Here is a 10,806-nt window from a genome sequence, read left to right as displayed (position 1 = left end):
CGAACCTGCCTACCCGAATAAACTCCCTGGCCGCGTACAACCGCCGCCGCCGCCTGTTGTTGTTAACGGTGAAGAAGAGTTTGTGGTAGAGAGGATTGTGGACTCGAGAAGACAGAGAAAGAGGGTAGAGTATAGAGTTGAATGGAGAGGGTACACCGGGCCGGAGCAGTACGACTGTGTCACGGCCTTCTCTTTCTTGGTTGCAGGCTGGCAAATGTTGGCAACCTCGGGTTCTAGGTATTCGTTACTTGGTTCTTGGGCTAGGTCTAGGTGGTTTCTGGATGCAATGATCTTTAATTTATAACAGGCCGAGAGTAATACTCCTGGACTTGCATTAATAAAGATATAAAAGAAAAGAGAAACTAAGATACAACTATAAACTATATACACGAGACCTCCTCCCACCTCCATCAGCGGACATCGCCGCAAGGATAGTTACAGTCAAGACTGTAACAGTCTGACTTTCTCCAACCGAAAAATGAAGCACTCCTGTGCGATGAACTTATCAGTACACATCGTTTACTTTACAACACTTCCCTCGAGTTATTTTACCGTCTTTTCGGACGCCTTTTCCTCTTCCAGCTTCCAACACTTCCTCTGGTCCTCCTGGCTTCTCTGGGTACAGACGATGGAACTCGTCTAGAGCTGTAAGCTCTTGAACCTCTTCTGAGGGCAGCCACTCATATTGCTCAGTTCCAATATATCCTTTCCACTCGACTCTATATTCTAGCTTCGACCATCTTCTCCTAGAGTCGACTATTCTCTCAACCACGAACTCTTCTTCACCGTTAACAATAACAGGCGGCGGCGGCGGTTGCTCACGGCCAGGGATCTGGTTCGGGTAAGCAGGCTCGATACGAGATACGTGTACGATAGGACTTGTGTTGACACTCGGAGGCAGGTCCAGCTTCACTGCGTTTTTCCCTATGAATGCCGTCAACTTATATGGTCCAATGTAACGAGCTTCCAACTTGGCAGAAGGTCGTTCTGTTGACAAGTTCTTGGTACTCAGAAAAACCTCGCTTCCTATTTCCATTTTCGGCACTGGCAAGTGCTTCTTGTTATACTGCTTCGTTGACCGTTCATTAGCCTGTTTGATACATTCTTCTATTCCTTTGTATCGCTCAAACGTGTTGACATCCACTTGATTCTCTTTTGCTGCTTCCAGCCTTCCTTCAATTGCGTCAATGTCGAATCGAACGTTACAGCCATATAAGGCTTCAAACGGGGACAGTCCGGTGCTGTGGCTAGGAGCATTGTTATAAGCAAATTCTGCCCACGGTAAAAGACTACACCAGTCATCCATCTGATACGAGGTATAGATGCTCAAGTACTGCTCCAAGTGTTGGTTTATCCTCTCCGTTTGTCCATCGGTCTGTGGATGGTAAGGCGACGAATATACGTTACTCATTCCTGCAAGCTTAGCAAACTCGCGCCACCATTGAGAAATAAAAACAGAACCTCGGTCAGACACTACCTTCTCTGGAACGCCATGCTTCGAGAATATGTGCTGTACAAAGAGCTCGGCAAGTTCTGTTGATGTGATATTTGTAGTAACTGCAATGAAGTGTGCCATCTTTGAGAAACGATCGACTACTACTAGGATTGCATCGTGTCCTTTTGACTTGGTGAGTGGCCCTATCATATCCATTGATATTTCTGACCATGGTCGAGTAGGAACTGGCAGAGGTTGTAAGAGTCCATAAGGAGCATGACGTCTTGGTTTGTGTCTAGCACACTCCTGGCATGATTTAACATACTCAGAGACCATTCGTTTCATGTCATCCCAGTGGTAATCTCTCTTTACCATGCTCAGTGTCCTGTCTCTTCCAGGATGGCCAGTAAACTTGGAGTCATGTCGCAATCGAAGTATGTCTAACCTTGCGCCTTCGTAGTCGGGAACCACTATGCGATCTTTGAACGTCAGCATTCCATCCTCAGTCCAAGCAATGAAATTGTTATCGTATGATAGGATTTGCCCATAAACCACCATTTGTAGACCATTGTTGCGCATCTTAGTCAACTTTTCATCAACCAAGATGCCTTCTTGTATCTTTTGTCGTAGGGATAAATCTTTCTGAGCCTGGTTCATGCTCACCGTGGCTCCTCTCATATGTCTTTCCGCTTCTTTCTGCTTATTCCAGTCTTCCATAGCAGGTAGCAATTGTGCAAAGCTAGATGGGTTTGTTGCTTCATCCGTTGATACACCCTTGCCTATATGGTAATCTGGTCTACGAGATAAAGCATCAGCAGCATCGTTTTCCTTTCCTGGTCTGTAATAAATTTTAAAATTGAACTCAGCAAGCTCATCAAGCCATCTACCTTGTCTGCGTCCTAACTGATGTTTTTCCATAAAATATTCTAGGTTCTTGTGGTCTGTGATTATTTCGATAGGTCCTGGGCAGCTCAATAGCCAGGTTCTCCATTCTTTGAGGGAGTCTACTATTGCTAGCAGTTCCTTTTCACCTACAGGGTACCGACGTTCAGCATCCGACATTATGCGTGACCAATAAGCTACTGCGTGCTTGTTCACACTGCCTGTTTCTTTGTTTTTGAAATATTGAAAAGCTATGGCACCTACCGCACAGTCAGAGGCATCCGTCTCTATAATTACTGGTTGTAAGTTATCGTAGAGTTTCATTATTGGATCCGCCACAAACGCGTCTCTTAGCGTTTCGAACGCTTTCTGACAGTCGTCGCTCCATTCCCATTCTGCGTCTTTGCGCAATAGCTTTGAAAGCGGTCCTGTAATGTGAGCATAGCCTCTGATAAATCTGCGACACCAACTGGAAAACCCAAGGAACTTTCGTAATTGTTTCTTTGTCTTCGGAATCGGCCAGTCCACCACTGCTTTTATTTTATCGTTTGGTAGATGTGTCTTGCCATGGGATACCTTATGACCTAAAAACGTTATCTCTTCCTGCTCCCACTCACACTTTGTAGCGTTCACCACTAATTTATTTTCCCACAGGCGACGTAGTACTTCGTAAACTAAGGCAGTAAGCTCTTTCGTTGTGTCTGCATAGATAACAATGTCATCCACATAAACAACCACGCCTTCATCCAATAAGTCCTCGAAGATGTCATTGAGAAAATACTGAAAACTAGCGGGAGCATTGCACAAACCGTCTCGGACAACAAGAGAATCGTACGTACCGTACCTCGTCTTCAACGCAGCTTTGTTCTCATCTCCCTCTCTGATGCGCAACAGTTGGTATGCGCCTTTCAAGTCGAGCTTTGTGAACACGCGGCCAGTTTGAAGACGTTCGACTAGGGCATCTGAGCGAGGTATGGGATAGCTGCTCTTGATTGTCTTGTTGTTGATGGCCCTGTAATCTGTCACCACACGGTACGGTACTTTACCTTGTTTTGGAATCAAGAATACAGGGGAGCCATACGGCGACTGGGATTTTCGTAAATGTCCACTAGAAAGCCCATCTTGTATCCATTGACGAAGGAAGTCTTCTTCAGGAATAGACATTGGATAAATGCCTGTTTTCTTGACTTCTGCGCCCGGGATCAATTCGATTGGCAGATCGTACATCGTTCGAGCTGGTGGAAGCGTTTTGCTTCTGCTTTCTCGAAACAAGTCAAGGAACTCATGGTAAGGCAAAGGAACAACTTGCTTAATTTCTTTTATTTCTGTATCCTCTTCATTTTTATTTCTCTTATTTTCTCCAGCATTTATTATTTCACTTCTTCTTACATTCAACATCGAGTTCTTCCACTTATGCTTTGCTAATTTAATAGCGTTTACACCGGTAGCTCGCGAACTGGGTTCTCTAAAAGTCACAGTGAGCTTGTCATAATCAATTCTCAGACCGTGCTTAGCCATAAACTCGTCACCCAAAAGCATCTCTGGTCCGTTGAATGCTACAATGTCTGCTTGGAGGCGGATGGCAGGTTCATTTGCATGTACCTTTATCCACAGTTCAGCATAGCTGAGGTTGTCAAACTGTTTCGTATGGCCGTCAAGATACTTCATGGTGATTTTGTTCTTATGCTGGTCTATTTTAGCTGACTTCAATAGTTGACTTGAAGGCTGAATGAAACAGCCACTTGATCCGGTATCCAGCAAAGCGATAACATTCCTGTACACAATTCCTCCACTACTCAGAAGCATATTTACTTCTGGTTGTCGGTTAGTTCTTGACAATGCAAAGGTTCTAGAGGGAGATGCTTTTGGCAGCTTGGGATTGGGATGAGAGAGAAGACGTTTACTCACATCTACATCACTCTCCTCCTTCCTTTCCCTTTGCACATGCCGAGCTGGCCTGTTTGCAGTAGGACAGTGAATCGCAACATGCCCAGGCGCCCTGCATCTCAAGCAGCGAAGGTTATTCCTTCGCCATTCTTTTCACTAGCTGATAACTGGCCGTTAATCCATTCGACTGGCGGGTCGCCGGAAATAGTAGCAGGCGTAGTATACACTCCAGTAGTACTCGGTTTGCTTGGTGCTGGACGGCTTGCATGGTATCTGCTCTTCTTTGCCTTGTCAAGCTCTTCCATCTTTCTTCTGTACTCGTCCGCCTGTACAGCCTCCTCCTTATACTCTTCAAATGTCGTCCACTGTTCAACTTTCTTTCTTGCCATGTTCCTCAGGACCTCCATCTCCAACCCATTCTCTGCGAAACCGATAATTGCGTCCAATGGGTAATCGCTTAGCATTACTCGGTATTTCTCGAACTCTGTAAAGAATTCCTTTGCAGTGCGAGAGCCTTGGGTGATCTTCTGCAGCTGTTGTCTTGCAGTTGACCTTTCTATAGGAATGCCCCAACCATCCATGAGAAACCTTTCAAAGTTGTCGAAACTATGTTTCCAAGGACAAGCATTTCCCCGTAGACAGAGAACAGCTGCTTCTGCTGCAGCCCCGGTTAGTATGATATCGCAAAGGTCACCTTTGCTTCCTCCGATAGGTAGTTACCAGGGTTCTGCGCGAATTCATTCCTGCACTGGAACAGGAAATGGGCTAAGGCCGCTGGTCTCGTTCCGTCAAAGCGCTCCGGCTCAACAGTTCGTTTATTTGATAAGTGGGCCGGAGTCCTCGTAACGTCCACGCTGTTGGCTCTCAACATTCTATTCTCTTCCACCAGTTCTGCTTGCTGAATCCTCATCCTCTGCATTTCCTCCTTCAACATCTTCATCATTTCAAGATTTTCTTTTAGGGAAATTTCTTCCATCTTGATTAATGATTTTTCTTTCGAGATTATTTGGTTTGTCTTCCTCAGATTGTATCTATTTTCTTGACCGCCTTCGTCTAGCATGAGTATTTGCCAGAGTGCACGTGAGATATCTTTATTAAATTGTCACGGCCTTCTCTTTCTTGGTTGCAGGCTGGCAAATGTTGGCAACCTCGGGTTCTAGGTATTCGTTACTTGGTTCTTGGGCTAGGTCTAGGTGGTTTCTGGATGCAATGATCTTTAATTTATAACAGGCCGAGAGTAATACTCCTGGACTTGCATTAATAAAGATATAAAAGAAAAGAGAAACTAAGATACAACTATAAACTATATACACGAAACCTCCTCCCACCTCCATCAGCGGACATCGCCGCAAGGATAGTTACAGTCAAGACTGTAACATGCCGTCAACTTATATGGTCCAATGTAACGAGCTTCCAACTTGGCAGAAGGTCGTTCTGTTGACAAGTTCTTGGTACTCAAGAAGACCTCGCTTCCTATTTCCATCTTCGGCACTGGCAAGTGCTTCTTGTTATATTGTTTGGCTGACCGTTTATTAGCTTGCTTAATACATTCCTCTATTCCTTTATATCGCTCGAAAGTTTGGACATCCACTTGATTCTCTTTTGCTGCTTCCAGCCTTCCTTCAATTGCATCAATGTCGAATCGAACGTTACAGCCATATAAGGCTTCAAACGGGGACAGTCCGGTGCTGTGGCTAGGAGCATTGTTATAAGCAAATTCTGCCCACGGTAAAAGACTACACCAGTCATCCATCTGATACGAGGTATAGATGCTCAAGTACTGCTCCAAGTGTTGGTTTATCCTCTCCGTTTGTCCATCGGTCTGTGGATGGTAAGGCGACGAATATACGTTACTCATTCCTGCAAGCTTAGCAAACTCGCGCCACCATTGAGAAATAAAGATAGAACCTCGATCCGACAATACTTTCTCTGGGATTCCGTGCTTCGAGAACACATGCTGTACAAAGAGCTCGGCAAGATCGATCGATGTGATGCTTGTAGTGACTGGAATAAAATGCGCCATCTTTGAAAAACGATCAACGACTACTAAGATCGCATCATATCCGTTTGACTTTGTAAGCGGTCCTATCATATCCATCGAGATCTCTGACCATGGACGAGTAGGAACCGGCAGAGGTTGTAAGAGCCCATAGGGAGCATGACGTCTTGGTTTGTGCCTTGCACACTCGTGGCATGATTTAACATACTCAGAGACCATTCGTTTCATGTCATCCCAGTGGTAGTCTCTTCTTATCATGCTCAGTGTCCTATCTCTTCCTGGATGGCCGGTAAACTTGGAGTCATGTCGCAATCGAAGTATGTCTAACCTTGCGCCTTCGTAGTCCGGTACAACTATACGATCTTTGTATGTCAGTAATCCATCTGTTGTCCATCCAATAAAATTGCACTGCTCTAACGGGTTTTGCCCGTAGATTACCATCTGTAGTCCATTATTGCGCATCTCATTTAACATCTGGTCAACTAAGATACCTTCTATTATCTTTTCACGTAGCGATAGATTTTTCTGAACACGGTTTGTGCTCACAGCGACTCCTCTTATATATTTTTCTTCTTCTTTTGTCTCATTCCAGTCTTCCATGGCAGGTAGCAGTTGTGCAAAGCTAGACGGGTTTGTTGCTTCATCTGTTGATACACCTTTGCCCATGTGGTAATCTGGTCTACGTGATAAGGCATCAGCAGCATCGTTTTCATGTCCTGGTCGATAGTATATCTGGAAGTGGAACTCAGCTAGCTCGTCAAGCCATCTACCTTGTCTACGTCCTAGCTGACGCTTCTCCATAAAGAACTCCAAGTTCTTATGGTCGGTAATAACTTGAATCGGTCCTGGACAACTCAAAAGCCATGTTCTCCATTCCTTGAGTGCATCTACGATGGCTAGCAGTTCCTTTTCACCTACAGGGTATCGACGTTCAGCATCTGACATTATACGTGACCAATACGCCACTGCGTGCTTGTTCATGCTGCCTGTTTCTTTGTTCCTAAAATATTGAAACGCTATAGCACCTACCGCACAATCCGATGCATCTGTTTCGATAATCACTTGCTGTAAATTGTCATACAGTTTCATGATTGGATCAGATACAAACGCATCTCGTAGTGTTTGTTACAGTCTTGACTGTAACTATCCTTGCGGCGATGTCCGCTGATGGAGGTGGGAGGAGGTCTCGTGTATATAGTTTATAGTTGTATCTTAGTTTCTCTTTTCTTTTATATCTTTATTAATGCAAGTCCAGGAGTATTACTCTCGGCCTGTTATAAATTAAAGATCATTGCATCCAGAAACCACCTAGACCTAGCCCAAGAACCAAGTAACGAATACCTAGAACCCGAGGTTGCCAACATTTGCCAGCCTGCAACCAAGAAAGAGAAGGCCGTGACAGTGTTTCGAATGCTTTCTGACAATCGGCATCCCATTCCCATTCGGCATTCTTGCGTAGTAGTTTGTACAATGGTCCTGTGATGTGAGCATAGCCTTTTATAAATCGACGACACCAATTTGAAAACCCGAGAAACTTTCTTAACTGTTTCGCTGTCTTTGGGCTCGGCCACTCTACGATTGCTTTGATTTTATCACGAGATAGATGGGTCTTGCCATGCGAAACCTTGTGACCTAAGAATGTGATTTCCTCCTGTTCCCACTCACACTTTGTTGCGTTCACCACCAGCCTATTTTCCCATAATCGACGTAGCACTTCATAAACTAAGGCCGTAAGTTCCTTCTGTGTTTTTGCATAGACCACAATATCGTCAACGTATACCACTACACCTTCGTCGAGCAGATCTTCAAAGATGTCGTTGAGAAAATATTGAAAACTTGCGGGAGCATTGCACAAACCATCTCGGACAACAAGAGAATCGTACGTACCGTACCTCGTCTTCAACGCAGCTTTGTTCTCATCTCCCTCTCTGATGCGCAACAGTTGGTATGCGCCTTTCAAGTCGAGCTTTGTGAACACGCGGCCAGTTTGAAGACGTTCGACTAGCGCATCTGAGCGAGGTATCGGATAGCTGCTCTTGATTGTCTTGTTGTTGATTGCCCTGTAATCTGTCACCACACGGTACGGTACTTTACCTTGTTTTGGAATCAAGAAAACAGGAGAACCATAGGGTGACTGGGATTTTTGTAGATGACCACTGGCAAGTCCATCTCTTATCCATTGTCGAAGAAAATCTTCTTCAGGACGTGACATTGGATAAATGCCCGTTTTCTTGACTTCCGCGTTCGGAATCAATTCAATTGGTAAGTCATATTTCGCTCGAGAAGGTGGAAGTGTTTTACTTCTGCTTTCTCTAAACAAGTCAAGGAACTCATGAAATGGCAAAGGAACAACTTGCTTAATTTCTTTTGTTTCTTTTTCCTCTTCACTTTTACTTAATTTGTTTTCTCCAGCATTTCTTATTTCGCTTCTTCTTACATTCAGCATCGAGTTTTTCCACCTATGCTTTGCTAATTTAATAGCGTTTACACCGGTAGCTCGCGAACTGGGTTCTCTAAAAGTCACAGTGAGCTTGTCATAATCAATTCTCAGACCATGCTTAGCCATAAACTCGTCACCCAAGAGCATCTCTGGTCCGTTGAACGCTACAACGTCTGCTTGAAGGCGGATCGCAGGTTCATTCGCATGTACCTTTATCCACAGTTCAGCATAGCTGAGGTTGTCAAACTGTTTCGTATGGCCGTCAAGATACTTCATGGTGATTTTGTTCTTATGCTGGGCTATTTTAGCTGACTTCAATAGTTGACTTGAAGGCTGAATGAAGCAGCCACTTGATCCAGTATCCAGCAAAGCGATAACATTCCTGTACACAATTCCTCCACTACTCAGAAGCATATTTACTTCTGGTTGTCGGTTAGTTCTTGACAATGCAAAGGTTCTAGAGGGAGATGCTTTTGACAGCTTGGGATTGGGATGAGAGAGAAGACGTTTACTCACATCTACATCCCTTTCCTCTCCTACCACCATCTGCATGTGTCGAACAGGCTTGCTCGCAGTTGGGCACATTTGAGCAATGTGTCCAGGTGCTCTGCACCTTAGACAACGATGGTTTTCTTTTCTCCACACCTTTTCAGCAACAGATAACCCCCCGTTAAACCATTCGATTGGTGGATCTCCAGGCATTGTTGCAGCCGTGGTGTATAGACCAGCAGTGTTTGACTTGGAGTTTGTAGGACGATTTGTCGGGTACTGGCTATTTTCCTTTTTGAATCTTTCAATCTTTCGCCACTGCTCGTCTCTTTTTATAGCTTCTGCTCTGAACTCCTCAAAGTCCGTCCATTCCTCTTCTTCTTTCGGCTCCATCCTTTCTAGCACTTCAATTCTCAGCGCTTTTTCTGCGAATCCCACAATTAAGGACAACGGGTAATCGCTTACAGCAGCTCTGTAGCGGTCGAATTCCAAAAACATCTGTCTCGCTGTTTGAGATCCTTGACGTATGTTTTGCAATTTTTCCATAGCTACTTGACGCTTTTTGGGGTTTCCCCAGCCTTTAATTAGGAACGTCGCAAATGCCTCGAAGTCGTATTTCCATGCACAAGAATCCTCCTCGAGGTATGCAACTACTGTCTCGGCCACTGATCCTGCCAAGTAGTTCGTTGCGAATTGTACTTTGGATTCCTCAGACTTGTATCTCTCTGCGTTCTGAGAAAATTCACTTCGGCATTGAAATATAAAGTAACTCAAGGATGCCGCGTCCTTGCCATCGAACCGCTCAGGAGTAAACGAGCGTCCTCCTGTTGCTGAGACCACCGTTTTCTTTCCTTCTTCCGAGTTTTTATTCTGCTCGCCAACGTCCGTTCCTCTACTTTCTATTTGCGTTTTTAATTTTTCATTTTCCTTCTCTAAACCCTCTTGTTTTAGGCGCATCCTCTCCATTTCCAGCCTCAACTCCTTGATCATCTCGAGATTCTCAAGTATAGCTTGGTTCTCCATTTTTATTTCTTCTGGGTCCTTTTTTACTGAAGAAAATTTTCGTTGTGCAGTATTTCTCAAGTTATACTGCTTCTCGTCAATTTCTTTTTCCATACGATTTTCCAAGGTGCACAAGATAATTATATTAAATTGTTACCGCCTTGCTTCCTGCTTATTTACGTGCAGGTTGGATAATCGTTTAGGATGTGAAAGCTGGTTCTAGATTCTTGGGTTCTCGATTCTAGGGTCTGGGTTCTTGGTTTTGGACTTGTATATCAATGTAGTATTATATAACGTGCAGGCGTAGAGCGAAGTACTCCAGAACTTGCATTAATATAATTATAAAGAAAAGGAGAAAGCTAAGATACAATTGACTATGTACACACTCTCCACCGTCGGACATCCCTCCATCTCCGTAGGGGTTACAGTAGGACTGTAACAAGAGTACACTGAAGAGAATGAATAGGGACGTATTGTGAAGTACAGTGGGGAGCAAAATGTTTCAATGTTTTCTTTTTTTGGATTGGATCACCAATAACTCCCAAACGATAGCAGCGGCAGTTATCGGATCTCGATGCAAGGTACGGTTACTTCTTAGTTCTATAACACAACTTCAATGACGTCATTGACTGTATTTATGGCTGAGCTATGTGGCTTGGAAAACAGAGGCCA

The sequence above is a fragment of the Cryptococcus depauperatus genome, chromosome 8 (assembly GCF_001720195.1).
Source record: "Cryptococcus depauperatus CBS 7841 chromosome 8, complete sequence".
NCBI lineage: Eukaryota > Fungi > Basidiomycota > Tremellomycetes > Tremellales > Cryptococcaceae > Cryptococcus > Cryptococcus depauperatus.
The sequence above is the reverse complement of the archived record's forward strand: the minus strand, read 5'-3'. Positions refer to the sequence as shown.